Raw genomic sequence first — 20,018 nt, forward strand, 5'->3', positions numbered from 1 at the left:
ATGTATCAAAATAAAGAAACATACATTCACACAGAAACAGGTTTATATTGTTGACATTCTGTACTGTATGTCAAAGTGTTCTTGTATCTATGTTTGTTAATCTTATTAAGTGTTTATGTATGTGCTAAATACTAAGCAAAAGCTGGACTTTATTCCATAACAAGAACATTAAACTCATTAGTTTTTATATGATGACCTTTGTTATCACATCTAAACAACACCTGATCATCCCTGTCTTCCATACCACAGTTAAAACCTGTGCAGTGAGTCCAGATGGAGACAGGATATATGTGGCCAAGTGGGCCAGTAATCAGCTGGTCACACTGTCCAGAGATGGCACAGTAATCTCCACATTCACTGACCCTGTACTGGACTGCGGAGGATTGGAAAATGGCCTCCATGTGACAGACTTAGGACAAGTTCTGGTTTGTGGAAACATGTTCCACACAATCATCCAGGTGGACAGGGACGGGCGACAGAGACTTGCAGAAGTGATCACACAGAAGGATGGTGTGCTTTACCCCGGAGTAGTCTTCTACAGTAAACACACAGGAACAATCATTGTGGGAATGTGCGGCTATAAATTCCCTGGCAATGAATTCATTATGGTGTTTAAGGCACAGTGACTGTTGGAGTAGGATGATGATCAGTTATTACAATTTATATTATTATCCATACAGTTGCCATTTAAAACAGTTGTACAGGTTTGTATACACTACATATAAGACACAGTGACTGCTGTAATAAGACAATATTTTCCTTTATAAATCTAGTACAAATTTCCCATGAAAACAGTCTTGAACATTCTGATATCACAATACAATTACAATTGAGATGTGCTCACATACCGTATTTATCCTAATAAACGCGCCCGGGCGAGATGCAAATCACAAAGGGGGCTCGTTTATTTCACCCCCCTTTAGGTATAATATGAGCCAACACCTAAAATGCGTTTACCGGTATTTGCAAAAGTTCAAAGTTCATTGAGCAATCTTAAACATATCACAATCAGTTTTACCAGAACACTACAGTACAGACACCGCGTACATAAACAAAATCGCCTGTCCGCAGTGTTGACTTTTCCCGATGGGTGACATTTCGCTGGGGGGCGGACACGCTACTGATCTCGGTGTTTATCGAACACCCGAAATTGCCGCGATTGCATGCTTTCGTTAACGGAAACACCCATGATCACCACGATGCTGCGCGGCCTCCGTAAAAACCTATCTGCGAGGGTCATTCACGCGTTTTAAATGCAAATGTACAAAAGAAAATCATATACTACATGTACATGTAGATATTATGTGCACATGTATGCGTAATTAAATTCTAACATTACGTAAAGTTGGAAACGTAAATAAAGCATTAAGATTATCAATACTATTTGCTCTTATGGTGTTAATCAATGCAATTGCCCTTTTTAACAACAAAGAGTTAGGCGAAATTAATTTCGACCTGATTTTCAAGTCAATCCATAAACAAACAATACCCGTGAAGTAACCCCCATTTAAATTCCAGCAAACACACATTATTTCCTCACACACAATACAAACTACTGCAGTAAAATCCCTGATAGTTTTCACACAGCATCCTCTATGGAGCTAATGCATTAATGCTGTATCTAACAGTTCATGCATGCTCCCGATAATGTAGTGTTAATTTAATACCAATTGAAATTGTCACTTGCTGACTGTGTTATAAATTTACAGTTGTAACTCCTAGAAATAAAACCGAAACATCAAAGATCTTTGATGTCTGCCGACACCATTGACAGGTGTTAATGTAAATAACCACTTGAAGAGGGATAGGTTTAATTGATGTCATATAGTAATGCTGTTGTGATTGTCAAAGAATTGTGTATTTAACTGGTTTTTGTTGTTTTTTATCTGGAATTTGATTGCAAGGTAATTATTATGCTAAGTTTAAAAGATTTTTTTTAAAATTAAATGTGAAAAGACGTTGCCATGGGTGTCACGCACTGTAAGCCGATGACGTCAAGCTGTTACTATCGCAGAGTGTTGAGCATGTGGGCGTTTTGTTTGTTGCACTTCGTGAAAACTAGACACCGTGAAAGCGCGAAAAACCGGATTTAACTGAATTCTATTGTGATAGTTCGTAATCGTTTGTTAATTTTTTAGACACCATATGACACCTATAACATTCGAACACTCAGTAGATTCTTTCTGCAAATTTGTACCGACTTGCCATAATAAGAAAAAAATGCTTTATTTATTCATTATCACTTTAACGTGAAATGGATCATTACCATGCGTTTATGTTCAATTATTTTATTTTTAGCGAACACGATGAACACCGCATTTCATATTATGTGTCCGCGGTGATTCGCAGTGTTCGCCTTATGGCAAACGGCCCCCGCGACATTTGATCTTAACACTCAATTGCCAATTACCTTGTTGATAAAAAACGAATTTTCCATCAATAAAATGCAATTACTTTACCCCTTAGCAGCCAAGAAATGGGGGGGGGGGTGCTATTATTTTGATCACTCCTTCATTTTATAGTACGCTAGGGGCGCGTTTATTAGGGCGGGAGCGTTTATTAGGATAAATACGGTATTATGTGCAAAAAATTACTATTTAGATTTAAACAAATTTAGTTCGAAAAGATTGTACCAAAATTTCAGAAGAGCGTTTTAAATGATATTGTTTGAGGTATTATTGTCCCCTACCGATTTCACCGGAGGGGACTTATGGTTTGCGCTCCGTCAGTCTGTCTGTCTGTCAGTCTGTCCATCACACTTTTCTGGATCCTGCTATAACTTTACAAGTTCTTAATATTTGTTCATGAAACTTAAAACATGGATAGATGGCAATATGGACATTAGGCACGTTATTTCATTTTGTTCCTACGTCAAAAATTCTGGTTGCTATGGCAACAAATATATAAAAAAAATAAAAAATCTGACAATGGTGGAATTTCTGACAATGGTGGAGCCTGTAGGGGACCATATTGCTTGGCAATATCTTGTTGCGAATAAATATTATTTCAATGTTGATAATGTGCATGTTAATTGCTGATTAATATTGTCTGAGTCAGTGAGTCCAGTATTGTTTAAATGTACATTTATGTAAGTATGATATCTAACAATTATCATTTTCCAAATGACAAATCAAAAAAAATAATAATATAAAACTGTGCTTAAGATACGATTTGAAATAAAATAAAATTTTAAAGCCATATTAAAAGTTTTGAACCCAATAGAAGGCCGTATCTTGAATCCAAGATCACCTGCATATCAGAGTCTTCAAACATACATAGCCATAGATATCCAAATTGCCAACTTAAATTTAAGAGACATGAAGTGTTAAACTACATATACATTTTTTAGTGACAATGGCTTTTCTAATCCCAATTTCTGACACTTTTAAACAGATATAATTTACCATTTTCAGTGAACCAGAAATCCAAAATTTGAAGTTGAATACTGTTATAGTAAGCAGGCAATCAATAACAATTTCTGCAGTAATAAATAAAAGACGAATTTGAACATTTTCTTAATAATTCTTATCCCTGTTGAATATGATTTTGTTTTTCATGGCATATTCAATCAAGACACGATATCTTGGTGATTAAAATCTTACCATTTTAGCGTGAAGTTTATTTTTTTTTTAGTGCTGAAGTAGTTTTAGTAAACATATTGGAAAGAATCGTAACAATATAAACAGACTATTGCCACGCAATATATGTCCCCTACCAGCTCCACCATTGTCAGATTGTTTTTTATTTGTTGCCATAGAAACCAGAATTTTTGACGTAGGAACGAAATGAAATGACGTGCATAATGTCCATATTGCCATCTATCCATGTAAGTTTCATGAACAAATATGAAAAACTTTTAAAGTTATCCCAGGATCCAGAGGTGTGACGGACTGACAGACAGACAGACAAACAGAGCACAAACCATTAGTCCCCTCTGTTGAAACCGGTAGGGGACAATAAACTTATTTCAAGAAGAAGATAAAACTCGGATATGAGAGTACCCAGTTTATTTCTAAAGCAGATTAAATTCTGTTGTGCCTAGAAGTAGAAAATTATTGAAAATTTTAAAAGAAATGGAAGAGGGAGACAGTTGTTTGTGAGAGTTGAAAAACAAAACAAGTTCTTGATTGTGTTTAGATTTTGTTCTTTTCCGGTAAACTTCTTTAGTACAAAATGCTCATTTTGGTATGCTTTTAAACAACATATAAATGGGTACTTGCAATTAAGTACATGTACCATTTAAAGTAACAAGACCAAAAATAACCTATTTCATGAAGGGAATTTCCTATTCCCAATTTTTTGTTTTTATGCGCTACTTTTTCCCGATTGGACCAGTACAAATACTTTTTCTGAATTGGACACACACAAAAATCGCTGAATACCTCTATCCAAACTTAAGTTATTAGGAACAAGCAAAGTCCGACGGACACACACACGCACAGACAGACGAAGTGGCGACTATATGCTCTCCCCAAAATAAATTTTGGGGGAGCATAAAAACTAATACCAGATCATTGCAGAGCTCCAGATAAGAATTTGGTCAAATTCTTATTAATACTCCCTATTTTCAAAAATAATTCTTATTTTACCCCCTATTTATAAAATTAATTCTTAAAAATATATTACCAAATATTTTTTATTCATTGTTTTTGATATATCAACAATTCAACATTTTGGTTTATAGTCTTGGAAAAGCCTGGCTTTCCTTCTCCAGCTATTTTGATTTTTGATGTAAAACGGTCACTGACACTTCGGCTTTGGTCATAATGGCCTTTTGGTTGCCGTTAAAGTCATACAATGTATCAAAAACTATATTTAACATTTAATTTTAATGACATTTTGAATAGGTATACAGTATATTACTTGTATATAACAATTATGATAAGCGTAATCAAAAAGGTATAATAAACAGTAATGACTGCAATACTAGGAGAACGGAATTGAGACCATTTGGCCTTTCGACCGTTCTTAGGTGTGGCTCTTCCTCACAGCAAACGCTTGAGTGACGTTGACTTTAAGTTGTAGTTTTAATTGAGCGCCTAAACGAGTCAGAACCGGGATGAAATGTTTACCGTATATAGTTTGCTACTGGAAGTTTTACGCACTTTTGAAAATTTCGAATTCGTGTTTTATTTTTTCAATGCGTAACTTTACGCAAAGATTTTAAATCTAAATCGTTATTTAAGAAATTAATTTTGTTTTTACGCCTTTACGCATTTTATCTGGAGCACTGGGTCATTGAGGTTTGTTTACTGTGATAATTACATGACAATCTGAAAAATAAAATTTGTTAAGAGTTTAATAATTTCTTCAATTAATTTCTCATTGATTTAATGAATAATGATTTTAAGTGGTTTCAAACATTTGAGTTATATTTAAGAGTTGTGCTAAGTTTGCTATTATTAGCCGGATTTTTTTCGAAAAAATCTCGGCTTATAGATTGATGTTGTCGGGCGGGCGGGCGGGGTGGCGGCGTGCTCGAAAATGTTAAAGTTCTTATTTCATGGTATAACTTTGGTATGCTTGGACCTAGAGTCTTCAAACTTGACATGAAGGTTGGCCAGGATTAACAGATGACCACTGGTCATTTCAAGGTCATTAATTTGAAGGTCAAGGTCACTGTGACCTTCAATATAAAAAATGTTAAAGTTGTTATAACTTTGGTATGCTTGGACCTAGAGTCTTGAAACTTGACATGAAGGTTGGCCATAACTAGTTAGTAACCACTGGTCATTTCAAGGTCATTCATTTGAAGGTCAAGGTCACTGTGACCTTGAATGTAAAAATGTTAAAGTTCTTATTTCATGGTATAACTTTGGTATGCTTGGACCTAGAGTCTTCAAACTTGACATGAAGGTTGGCCAGGATTAACAGATGACCACTGGTCATTTCAAGGTCATTCATTTGAAGGTGAAGGTCACTGTGACCTTCAATATAAAAATGTTAAAGTTGTTATAACTTTGGTATGCTTGGACCTAGAGTCTTGAAACTTGACATGAAGGTTGGCCAGAACTAGTAAGTAACCACTGGACATTTCAAGGTCATTCATTTGAAGGTCAAGGTCACTGTGACCTTGAATGTAAAAATGTTAAAGTTGTTATAACTTTGGTATGCTTGGACCTAGAGTCTTGAAACTTGACATGAAGGTTGGCCAGAACTAGTAAGTAACCACTGGACATTTCAAGGTCATTCATTTGAAGGTCAAGGTCACTGTGACCTTGAATGTAAAAATGTTAAAGTTCTTATTTCATGTTATAACTTTGGTATGCTTGTACCTAGAGTCTTCAAACTTGAAATAAAGATTGGCCAGTACTAGAAGATGACCACTGGTCATTTCAATGTCATTCATTTGAAGGTCAAGGTCACTGTGACCTTAAATGTTAAAATGTTAAAATTGTTATAACTTTGGTATGCTTGGACATAGAGTCTTCAAACTTGACATGAAGGTTTGCAAGCACACTTAGATGACCACTGGTCATTTCAAGGTCATTCAAAACATAACACAAGGTTTGCTCATGCCTTGAAAACTACTTACATTTCATTTTGACCTTTGAACAATATTTCAGTAATTTAAGTATTGCATTGACAAAAACACGAAAGGTACTTTCCTGTCATTTAAATCAAAAATCCGGCTTCAATGCGGTCATCTCCGACCGCGGAACTCTTGTTTATATTTAGAATGATGTCTATGTGATAAAACATTTGACTTGTGTTTAAAGGGATCTTTTCACGGTTTGGTAAATTGACAAAATTGAAAAATGTTTTTTCAGATTCGCAAATTTTCGGTTGAGTTATGATATTTGTGAGGAAACAGTATTACTGAACATTTGCCATGGTCTAATATAGCCATTATATGCATCTTTTGACGATTAAAAAAACCCTAAAAATTATAAAGCTTTGCAACGCGAAACGATTGAATAATTTGGAGAGTTCTGTTGTTGTCGTTTAAATTTGTGAAACTACGAAGATTGCTTATATAACGTATAAAAAACGCATCTTTGTATGCTTGGCAGGATAGCTCAGTTGGCTTATGCGTTTTTACTTCAGGATTCCGGGGGTCACTGGTTGGAGCCCTGATGCGGGCTACTTTTTTTCCCCTTTTTTAAATTTTATTTTTGATTTTTTACTGGAGCTTTTAAAATTTAAAATTTTTACATTTACATTTATCAATACAAAGCATTAAATGACAAACTTGAAAACATGCCAAAATATGTGAAAAGGCCCCTTTAAGATGAGCTGTGCTTAGCCTGTGGTTGTTTGAATGAAAATGCTGTTGGTGTGATTTGTTGTGAAAATTTAAGTAGGTTTGCTCAGCTAATGATGATATATCATACAGTTTATCAACTACATGCGAATGTAAGTATAAAATACAAATGTACATGTAATTAATTAAGATATTAAAAATCATCAGTGTCTGCTTTTCGTGTTTTGTTTCTTTGAATAAGAATGATACCATCAACAAACCAACCATAAAAGTGGTCAACTGCCTTAAGCAGCGACCTTCCTGAGGCAGCATCTGTGACCATGTCACTTCACTGCCTGCTTAACAGGGGTAAGATTGTGATTATTGAGTAGGAAAGCTCGTACTATTCAGTGAATAGTCAACCTTACAACAGAGATAATTTAACTTAGTATCAAAACAGATTATAAAAGAAAACAATCACAATCTAGTCAATGCCAAGAAGATCTGTTCTTAATATTTATATCCAACAAGAGGCCCATGATGGTCCTAAAATGCTTACCTAAGTTCAATTTGCACTATTGTCAAAGACTTGACTTGATGACCAAGTTTTAGACCACTCTTAAAACTTTTCCCACTCAGAAGCAAAGTGAAAATGGCCACTCAGAAGCAAAGTGAAAATGGCTTTTGCAACCAGCATAAAACCAGAAGAGCCTGCGAGTAACTCAGTTTGTTCCGGTTTTATGCTGTTAGGTGCTCATTAGTATCTATAGATTGGGAATGAAGCCTTTCAAAACTTGAATACAGTAAGAAAGGTCTTTAATTAAAACTAGAGCTTTGTCACAGACGTGACGTATACCCCCACATGCTGCATTAACACAGACTATTTTGCATGCTGTCTTCACAAAACAAGAGAAGCTAATTTATGGCAAGTTTTTAAGAATTATTATGCCATTATCATTTATGGCCATTTTGACCTTTGAACTCTTGAATTCTTTTGATGACTATCCATCCAATGGCTGTGAACAAAATAAAAGTACAGTCATTTTAAAATCTCACAATGAATGACATAGTAATGGCCCGGACAAGATTTTTTATGGCCATATTTTACCTCTGAACTCAAAGTGTGACCTTGACTTTGGAGATATGGACATTATTCTTTCGTGTGACACACCGTCCAATGATGGTGAACGAATGATTTTAAAATTTCACAATGAACGACATAGTTATGGCCTGGACAAGCTCATTTTTGGCCATTTTTTACCTTTGAACTCAGTGTGATCTTGACCTTGGAAATATCGACGTAATTCTTTTAAGCGGCACACTGTCCAATGATGTTGAACAAATGTGCTAAATGATTTTAAAATCTCACAATGAACGATATAGTTATGGCTCGGACAAGCTCATTTATGGCCATTTTTGACATTTGAACTCAGTGTGACCTTAACCTTGGAGATATCGACGTAATTCCTTCGCGCGACACACCGTCCAATGATAGTGAACAAATCAGCCAAATGCTTATAAAATCTCGCAATGAACGACATAGTTATTGCCCGGACAAGCTCATGTATGGCCATTTTTTACCTTTGAACTCAAAGCGTGACCTTGACCTTGGAGATATCGATGTAATTCTTTTGCGTGAACTACTGTCCAATGATGGTAAAGAAATGTGCCAAATTATTTTAAAATCTCACGATGAACGACATTGTTATGGCCCGGGAAAGCTCATTTATTGCCATTTTTGACTTTTGAACTCAAATTGTGACCTTGACCTTGCAGATATCGACGTAATCTTTCGCGCAACACACCGTCCAATGATGGTGAACAAATGTGCGAAATGATTTTAAAATCTCACAATGAACGACAAAGTTATTGCCTGGACAAGCTCATTTATGGCCATTTTTGACCTTTGAACTCATAGCGTGACCTTGACCTTTGAGCGATTGACGTACTTCTTAAGCGCGACACACCGTCCAATGATGGTGAACAAATGTGCTAAATGATTTTAAAATCTCACAATGAACAACATAGCTATGGCCCGGACAAGCTAAGTTATGGCCATTTTTTACCTTTGAACTCAAAGTGTGACCTTGACCGTGGAAATATCAACGTAGTTCTTTCGCGCGACACACCGTCCAATGATGGTGAACAAATGTGCCAAATGATTTAAAAATCTCACTATAAACGACAAAGTTATGGCCCGGACAAGCATTTTACCTTTGAACTAAAAAGTGTGACCTTGACCTTTGAAATATTTACGTAATTTTTTCACACAACACACCGTTCCATGATGGTGAACAATTGTACCAAGTCATTTAAAAATCTAACGATAAATGACATAGTTATGGCCTGGACAAACTTTCTGTTTAAAACGCACTAAGTGACCCCGTGACCTAGTTTTTGACAAGGCATGATCCATATTTAAACTTGACCTCGACATCATCTAGATACAACTTCTGACCAAGTTTGGTGAAGATCAGATGATATTTTCAGGACAGACAGACCGACAGACAGACAGACAAAGTGACTCCTATAATTTAGCCCCCATTTCCAGTATCTGAGGGTCTACAAAGTCATCAAAATACGTATCTGAGTGGTAAAGGGTAAATCAAACATGGTCCTTAAGATTAATATTCTGACCATGATTTAGGCACAAATGTTGTTTATAGAATGGATATATAGGTTTTCTAACAAAAATGTGTTGACCCAGTCAGAGCACATCTGACTCGGATTGAAACTTGGCCTAGATATTGTTAAGATAAACATTACCAGGTATATCCATTTTATTAATACTTAGTCACGTGATAGTCAAAAATGACAACGTCCATACCGTGACAGGTATTTTTCGCAGTTTTATACTCTTAATTAATTGTATTCGTTTTTTTAACACTGCTCACTGTCCAACCATATCAGCAAGAAAGTACATCTCAACTTTACTCTCTGCTAAGCTATCTTTGCAGGATGACCTAATTACAACTCAACTTAGAAAATTCTCAGCAAATAGTCAAGATATGAACTGAATTTTAATATGATATAAACGCTAATCACTTTCTTAATTATATGTCTGGAGACTGAGCATCATTTGAAAATTAAACAAAAGTAATAAAGGACAGTGTTTTTCTTCTATATAAAGTTGGTACTGCAAAACAGCACCATTAACAAATGAAACCATTTTCCTTAATATCAAAATAAAGATTCCCTATTCCCCAAAAAATTGGAGCAAAGTTCCATATGCACATTAAAAACCCTTTTGTCAAAACATTGCAGTCTTCACAATAGGTATACCTGCTGAGCGTATTATCACAACATCCAACACTTCATCCAGTTTTGTCCGGATGTTCTGTTTATGGTACTCAATACTGTATTATTACAGTACAATAACTGCTTCAATGATGAATCATTGAAAAGATCGTAACGGTTAAGATACAGCATGTTTGATTTGAAATTAATTTGAGGAAACGTCTATTCAAAATCATTTGCGATATGCTTAAGCTAAAATGAACAACGAAAATTTTACCCGAAACTATACACCCACACCAGGGGGTTTTTTTTAGAAAAAGGGGAAGACGCTGGACGCTGGGTAATAGGGGAAAATCAAGCGCTAAAGAGACATATTTGGGGAAAAAATAAAAACTGTTCATTTCAATGTCTATAACTCACCTACAGACTTCAGGTTTTTTTATAGAAAAAGCGGCATGTCTCTGACCTTTTTGTTCTTAAACACATGAACAAGTATGATATTAAAGTCAAAGTCCTAAATAAAGTTGCAGGTGTAGATCTAATAATTGGAAATGTTTTCATCTGGGGCCGGGGAACGATGTCGATATTATGATTTCAATTTCATGATGAATGGGTTGACGATCTAGATCTGCTACAGTATTGGAAGGGAAAGGTGCGGCAGCTGCCGATTGTCTACTTTCACTTTCACAAAAATCCGACAGTATTAATCGATGTTGATTACATGTACCTCCGAATCCTGCTAGGTTTCAACGGTTTTTGATGATTCATTCTTAAAAAATGTGTCAACCCAATTAATATTTTCCGAGTCCGTACGTTTTATTTTGTTCGTGTATGAACGCCAATTGTGAGACTTTTTCTGCTTTAACGTTTATATCTTGGCTTTCACATAACCCGGATGAAAATTCGACTGGTTTCCGGTTATTAATTGACGAAACACCCTTCTCGCGCAAGACCGGAATCCAGTAAAATAGTCACATGATTAATACGATTAGTTTCCCGGTTTCCATGACGTAATTTAAGAGCTATATATAGAATCACTGGGATTCCCAGATTTTAGTGTTCGTCGGGAGAAGGAGAGAGAGAGCGAGATCGTTGTACATGGTACAAATTGGATAAGTGTCGACTTCCCAAAAGAAAAAAAACATTTCTTTGAGGGTAAAATATTATATTTTGGTGAAAAATTATATTTTTGGAGGGGAAATGGTATTTTTAGGGGTAGAATATTGGCGTCACTTTCTTAGTAAAAAAAACCCCTGCACACTATCCATGTGGTAACGTGATGTTTTACATATTAGTGGCATAATTTTTGTGCGCTTTTTATTGGGACAAAGGATGAACATGAAATACATGTGCATTGTTTATATGAAGCTACAATTTGATAGCGTTACATTAAATGTAAACATTAAAATTCATAAAAGTGAGTTGGATTAAAAATTTAATTATAGTCATTTGAGTATGTATTAAAGCATTTAGAGTTTTAAGTCATTAATTAAATAGTATTTTGAAAAACATGCTTTAAATTTAAAAATAAAGGACTTTTGACAATATTAAGCATTCACAATTTCTGCGAGTATTGCATCAGGTTGCCATCATCAGTCTCAGACCTGTTTACCCTACCGATTGCTTCTCAGTAGTATGTAGGGCATCTCTCAGTAGTTTTGGGCTGTTGTCAGTAGTTTTAACCTTTCAATCATTTTGAGCATTAAAAAACCATGACTGGGTCACATATCAGTTTAACGGTACATAAAGCATTAGATGAATTTACTTGCTAACCATTTAATCTGTTAAGTGATTTTATTTGCTTTTATTTGTTACAGCCTGTGCCATTTGGATTGGAAAAATTAGCGCGATTAACCATGAAATCGGAAAAAATAGCGCGATAAACCATGTATAAGTAACATAATTAAAATTGTTTTTAATTGCATGTTTGACAGCATTTTTATATTATAAAGTGCTGCTTTAATGTCTTCTTACAATGACGACAATATTTAGTTAATATCCATCCACATGCATACATGTTGTATTAAACTTGCAATAATCTATAGATTCTTAAATACACCATTTGCTCATAAGCTCTTTAAGAGTAGCTGTTAATTTAATTCAGTATTTTTAAAAATTAAATATCATAAGGGGAAAACATAAACAATTATTGACAAACACCCTATAGTGTTCTTGTTGTGTTAATAATGTATTTGATGGAGTTAAAATAATATATTTTATTTGTTTACCTTTCAATATCTTGCACTTGACAACCTCAGTTCAATGCTATTTCATTCAACTGTACAGCGTAACAAACATAATAAAGCAGAATATGCATATGAATCTGAGTATACACAGATCCACTAACATATAAATCAAATCATGTTTGTCTCTTTCCATTTTCGAACGATACTCATCTTATTATACATGATTTAACTTTGTGAGTAGACTGAACTCCAATTTTCTAACACTTGTTTCCGTGACGCACATTCACTGCGCAAATTTCTGATAAATATTTATTTTTATTTTTATCTCAAACGTAGTATTTTGCGTTAATTGACACACGCATTACATTATTCCCCAATGACCATATGATATCCGTTGTTTGTTTGAATGGTATTTATTATTTTCGCTGTTAATCGCAATTTCTCGTCTGCTTGCCGCTATCTTGGACGTGTGTAAAAACAGACGTGCTCAATCCCGATACATCGACTATCATTGGTATAATCCGCAATAGAGAGAGATGTGTATACTGGATAGCAACGTAAAATCGTATATATTGGGCTAAATTTGCGAACCAATACACAAGTCAGTTGTTCTTCTGTGACGACTCGACAAGCTCGCTCAGCACTCGTTCCCCGGGAGGCTTGAATTTTAACGTTTCTTACTATGCAAGCGCCAAAATGATTATGATTGATAAATTACCCGCAAAGACCGAATATAAGCGAAAGTACGATAAAAAACTGAAATTTGACACTGTAAGGACTGATAAGTGTGGTAGAAATAGCAACCCATACAAACTGCCACAAAACCACTGAAATCATTCCTTGATAGTTATTCACACATAATTTATTTACAATCGTTTGCATCTTCAATGCCTTGGAGCCATAAGCTAATACAACTCTTTAAGTAGTATGTAACCAATTTTGGTGTGAAATGAAGACAGCAAAACAAATTACCAGTACAGCTTATCAATTGCACATTTACAAAATTCTGACTTTTAGAATTGGGGATTGTGTATCAAATACTGAGTCCAGTGCATAGTTGTCAGATGATGATTAAAGGCTTTTTTTTATAGCAACATTTCATTGATGATAAAGTCTTCTGACGCAAACCTGGTTCATTCAGAGGCAGGTGTCCATGGCCAAGTCACATGTGAAGTATCAAGCCAATCAGTCAATTCATTGACGAGTTATTGATCAGAAACCATGTTCACTCTTATTGTGACAGTGACCTTGACCTAGTGTCCCCAATTTCAATTGTGGTCATCTAGTGTCCAAGGCCAGTAAACATGTGAAGTATCAAGCAAATCGGTCAATTTGTTGACAAGTTATTGATTGGAAATGATTTTCACACTTATTGTGACAGCGATCTTGACCTTTAACCTTGTGACCCTAATTTCAATAGGGGTCATCTATTGTCCGAGGCCAAAAGCGGACAGGTCAATTTAATGAGGAGTTATTGATCGGAAACAATGTTCACACTTATTGTGACAGTGACCTTGACCTCAAAGTCAATAATGGTCATTTACTGCCCATGCACATGTTAAGTATCAAGCCCATCTTGATATTAATTGCAATATCATTCTGTTTAAAAGAACAACAAAACTTTTAACCGAAATCAACAGACCTCAATAGTCCCTGTGCTAAAGAGTTTTTATCCAAAAATCAATACAGCACGCTTTTCATGCGTATGCTTCATTATAAATTGCAGCATAAATTTCACGCGCTTCTTGTCAGAACAAAAGGTCAACATCAAATTCATGAGGCATGAGGATGGTTTATTTGAAGCTAGAATTTTCGAACGAAGAGTTAACAGAAAAACTCGGAAGTGTGTTTCGGATTACAAAGAGATTTCCCAGTAAACTATACAGGTCAGAGGTGTCTTGGATTAAAATCAAACACCGTTAAAAAATTGGTCAGCGATTTTTTTATTGGTTGATTTTAAAAAGATATGATGAATTTCTATTGATAGCTTTATTGCAATTCCAAATCTGGCAGTGGTATCAAAGGAGACTTCCCGCAGTCCAACAGCTGTAAACTTTACAAACCGCAGGTCTTGTTAATAATAATACATTGCAGGCAGGCGGTTTTTTATTGAGTATCTTGAACTTGCAGGCGCCATTTATAGGTTGCCTTCCCCCCCCCCCCCCCCCCCCCCTCCTCCCAAATTTCTCAATGGATTTACGCAATTTGGACAAATGGACTCGGCGGCATTGCAAAAAAAGAATTCCGGATTAACCCGAAAAACATTCTCCAATGATACCACAATTATATTGCCAAATATTTTCATTTAAGATATTTCTGGTTAAAATACAATTCCCCTTCTTCTTAAGTTAACATGATAGAATTTATATTATTTAAGGAACCTGTTACTGACTTCAAACTGACCTTGATACCTTGCGGGTTTGAATTCAAACCATTCAAACGAGGTCAGGATTCTACTTCTGGAACAACAGCTTGTTTAAAACTATACTTTTACATGTTTCATGTTCAATTTGAAAACAATTAAAAGTATTTTGGTCAAAATGAATATCAGGATCGAGAAAAACAATACTTTTATGATCCTTTAAGTGCAAACTCTGGCACTGACAATCATCTTAATATAAAGCGGCACACAAACTGTATTGATGGTGAGAGTTGAGTGTTAAACTGTTCTATCACTCAAGCTTTCTCATTTAAGATAAAACTGTTTCATGCTGAAACACGAAATGTGTCCACAGGACACAGATGCCCCCAACTGTAACTTTGTCACTACAATAAATATAACTGTGTAAACGCTTGGTAGAAGTTATCAGCTTTTTTCAAATCCTAAACGCAGATTTCGAACCTAAACGCGGACCCTAAGTTCAAGGTCAAGGTCACAGGGGTAAAAATTTGTGTGCGTATGGAAAGGCCTTGTCCATATACACATGCATGCCAAATATGAAATTGCTATCTGAAGCGACATAGAAGTTATGAGCATTTTTCGAAATCTAAACGCAAAGTTTGACGGACAGACGGACGGAGAGACAAACGGACAGTCCGATCACTATATGCCCTCCTTTGAGGTCATAAAAATGTCTTAGAATATCAAAATAAATCAGAAAGTCACATAAACTAGAGAGCGGACAACATGCTTAATCCTTGAAATGCATTAAGTGACCCCGTGACCTAGTTTTAGACCTGGCATGACCCATATTCGAACTTGACCTAGATATTGTCTTAATACAACTTCTTACCAAGTTTAGTAAAGATCAGATGAAAACTACTTCAATTAGAGAGCGACACCATGCTAAATCCTTGAAATGCACTAAGTGACCCAGTGACCTAGTTTTTAACCCGGCATGACCCATATTCGAACTTGACCTAGAAATTGTCTTGATACAACTTCTGACCAAGTTTAGTAAAGATCAGATGAAAACTACTTCAATTAGAGAGCGGACACCATGCTAAATCCTTGAAATGCACTAAGTGACCCCGTGACCTAGTTTTTGACCCAGCATGACCCATATTCGAACTTGACCTAGGTATTGTCTGGATACAACTTCTGACCAAGTTTGGTAAAAATTGGATGAAAACTATTTGAATTAGAGAGCGGACACGAAGTGTGACCGACCGACCGACCAACGGACAGTGCGAAAACTATATACCCCCTTTTCTTCGAAATGGGGGCATAAAAACAGTTAACATCATTGCAAAACGCATTGTATCAATTGTCATACCCTATACTTCAAAAAATAAAATCCTATTAATATAAATGTGATAACTGTAGATTGCATGGTGTCTATATCAAACAGTTTCTGACTGGATATTATTATTCAAACTTAATAAGACAATTACAAAGGTGAGCTAAAGTGTAAAATTGGGTTAAACAGCAACGCAAAAAATTATCCCTAAATCTACACATTGAATTATTCAACTGCAAACGTTTTATCACAATAAAAGTTAGTTAAACTGGAGTTGAAAACACAAACTTAGGTGACTTAATATTACAGAGTGGAAAAATACTCAAAGGGCAATAATTCAGCAAAAATATTGGCAGTCCTTTCTTTAAGATTATCTCAAGATTAAGGTTAACAAGCAAATTTGTTGTATTGATTTCTTCCGTCATTATACTTCTGGACACAAGATATGGCTCCGGACACAAAAAAAAGCATTTTTAAAAAATACAAAAGGCCATGACTCTGTTAATATTTGATGGTGTACAATGCCATTTGGCGTGCATCATCCTCTTATCCATATATATACTCATACCAAGTTTCAATGAAATCTGTCAAAGCACTTTCAAGATATGGCCCTGAACACAAAAGTGTTGGCCGGACGGACAACGCCAAAACAATATCCCTCAGCCTATGGCGTGGGATAATAAACTGCAAACTATTTGAGTGCAATCAAAACAGAAGTTGAAGAGGAGTTCAAAACACACGCTTCGGGATGGTCATATAGAGGACCAATGTATCCCACTCAGTGGGGTCATACAAACACACATTCCATTAATGACAAATATCTGAACCCATATGCAAGCTTTTTTGTAATGCTAGGCTTAAAATAAGTATTTTAAATCCAAATTGTGTTCCACAAGACTCTGGTGGTCAAAAGTAACAGTGCTGTCAAAAGAAGTAGGGAATCCAAATTTTCAACTTCAATAAAATGCTTCCATTTATTACATTTATCTGACTGCATCGGGATGCAAGATCACATCAGAATTTTGTTCAAGCATTTGTATGCATATTTATTTATTTTTTAAACCTTAATTGTTAAATTAAATCCAGGGATGTTATTGTTAGAATTGTTGTGTTTCAGACCCCTATAGGGATGGTTAAGATATAGATCTGCAAACGGAGTTTGTTTATAGATTTATTTAACACACACACTCAGAGATACATACAGTCCAGTGTAATACTAGAGAATGCACCTAGGCCATGCCATACACGCTGCGTCTGAAACGCTGGATGCTGATTGGTGTTGGCAAGGTTAACCGAAGGTAAGCATAATTATGAATGACGGCTGGACATTACATGAATCTCCATCAGAAGCAATGTGAAACGGCAAAATGCAACCAGCATAAAACCAGAACAGCCTCCGAGTAACTCACAGTCTGTGCAGGTCTTATGTTCATCAGTACATAAGGGCTGGCAATGAAGCCTTTACATGGTTCAAACAGAAATCTCAAACCTACATTCAAGCACTTTTCAAGGCCAAATTTTCATTTTCAAGGCCGAGAACTGTTCGTTAGTTTCCTTAAAAAAATGCATTTTCAAGCAAGTTTAACACAGTAAACATCATGCATTTGCTCAAACAAATTAAACTTATTCCACAATAACGCATACATGTTATTTCTAGTTATTGAATACATGTTTTCCATCCTTAACTCAATGAGTCTCACATACAGTTTGTCAACCAGTTCCGGATTATCAGCAGTTCCGATTAATTTGTATTTAATTTTCCATAATGCCCCAATTAAAACAAAATGATAAGTGTCTAAGACATACATTAGGTAAAGGAATAAATTAACAAAGTTTTAGCAAGAAATCTTTTGTAAAAAGCTTATGGGGTGATAAAATGCAGCAAAAAGTTAACCGGAACTGATTGAATGAGTTATGTGCATATGGATATAGAAGGCTTTATTATTTTCAAATAAACTTTTTGCTGATTGAAAACAAATGCTATGACAATGTTTTGAAATACTAATTCTGTAAGTTGAATGATTTTTAATAATTTTCCGAAGGGTGAACTTTAATTGGCTATTTTTTACAAAAAACTGCATATGCCGTCTGGCCTAACCTGTTATCATACAAATTAAATGTTACCCTTTATTTTTACGTCTTCTCACATTGACACTAAATTCCGAAAGAAATTATTGTGGTCAAAAGAATAAACGTTTTTGCCGGATGATTCTAAACTGGTTGAATTACTGTATGTATTTACTTTTTTAAGTATTACAAACAAACGCATTGCTTCTCAATTTCATGTTTTCTTTGTGGGTTTCCTCTTTCTCGTGGCTTTTCAAAGCGCTTTCCCCCATCCCCCGACACCAATGGTCTTCATACAGACCCGACAATGTGCTTTTCGAATGTCCTTTGTTTTCTGTACCCAGTAATATTCAGTTAACCACCCTGGTTTGAAACGACACTTCCTCATCGCTGCGTTTTCCCTCGCGAAAATTTATCACAATGGAGAACCAGTCTAACGTAGTACACATAATCTGTGACGTGGACACATAACCATTCGTACTCAATAGTGTACGAAACTGATAGTTCGTACTCAACTTTTTGCGCGAAGGAATTTATGATAAATTTTCGTAATATGTCCCTTAAGAACGATTTAAGTTTATAATTAAAGCGATGATAAAAGTAATTTTGAACAGAAATAAACATTTTCAAGGCTTTTTTACATGAAATAAGCACTTTTCAAGCACTTTTTCAAGGCCAACCTTTGTTCAAGGGCTTTTTAAGCCTAGGACTTGTTTTCAAGCACTTTTCAAGCCCTGTGCAAACCCTGCTTTAAAACATGAATCAACAAGAAAAACAAGATGTGTTTGTGAAACACAATGTCCCCCAAACTGATGTTTGACCTTGTAGGATGACCTTGACCTTGTGAAGGATGACCTTGACCTTTCACCACTCAAAATGTGCAGCTCCATGAGATACACATGCATGCCAAATATCAAGTTGCTATCTTCAATATTGCAAAAGTATTCATAAAATAAGCGATTTGGGCCACATATATTTGACCTCTGACCTTGAAGGATGACCTTGACCTTTCACCACTCAAAATGTGCAGCTCCATGAGATACACATGCATGCCAAATATCAAATTGCTATCTTCAATATTGCATAAGTTTTCATAAAATAAGCAATTTTGGCCACATATATTTGACCTCTGACCTTGACCTTTCACCACTCAAAATGTGCAGCTTTATGAGATACACATGCATGCCAAATATGAAGTTGCTATCTTCAATATAGCAAAAGTTATTGCAAAATGTTAAAGTTGGCGCAAACAGACAGAACAACAGACAGACCAACAGACAGGGCAAAAACAATATGTCCCCCACTACTATAGTGGGGGACATAAAAAAGAAAAGTCCTAAATTTAATTTGATTTTCTAAGGGACAACACATGCAGGGCAACAGATAATATTTTGGGTCAATTAGTTTTCACTGCAAGCTTTTTGTAACAATTAGTTTTTTCCCCTCAAAACTGTTTGTCAATTAGTTTTTTCCATTTTGATCAAAACGTATATATATTTCTGGATCAGATTAGCACTTCATTTTTGGATATTGATAATGCTCAGCATTTCTTATACAAATTAAGTAATTATATATTCACACATACAATGGTTGTTTGTAAATATTAGTACTAATTGCATATTGACAAATGGATGATGGAGTCATTTTGTTTAAACCAGTTTCAAC

The 20,018-nt window shown here is 35.4% G+C and overlaps 1 protein-coding gene and 1 long non-coding RNA gene across 3 annotated transcripts in view; one reads left to right on the top strand and one right to left on the bottom strand.

The window, feature by feature from the left end:
• Positions 1–20,018, bottom strand: part of LOC127858622 (meiotic recombination protein REC8 homolog) — a 162,436-nt gene that overhangs the window by 98,357 nt on the left and 44,061 nt on the right. The window lies entirely within an intron of this gene.
• On the top strand, positions 5,482–7,415 carry LOC127858655 (uncharacterized). Its single transcript, XR_008039008.1, has 2 exons — positions 5,482–5,609; positions 5,911–7,415. It is a non-coding gene; the product is annotated as an uncharacterized LOC127858655 (long non-coding RNA).

The sequence above is a fragment of the Dreissena polymorpha genome, chromosome 14 (assembly GCF_020536995.1).
Source record: "Dreissena polymorpha isolate Duluth1 chromosome 14, UMN_Dpol_1.0, whole genome shotgun sequence".
NCBI lineage: Eukaryota > Metazoa > Mollusca > Bivalvia > Myida > Dreissenidae > Dreissena > Dreissena polymorpha.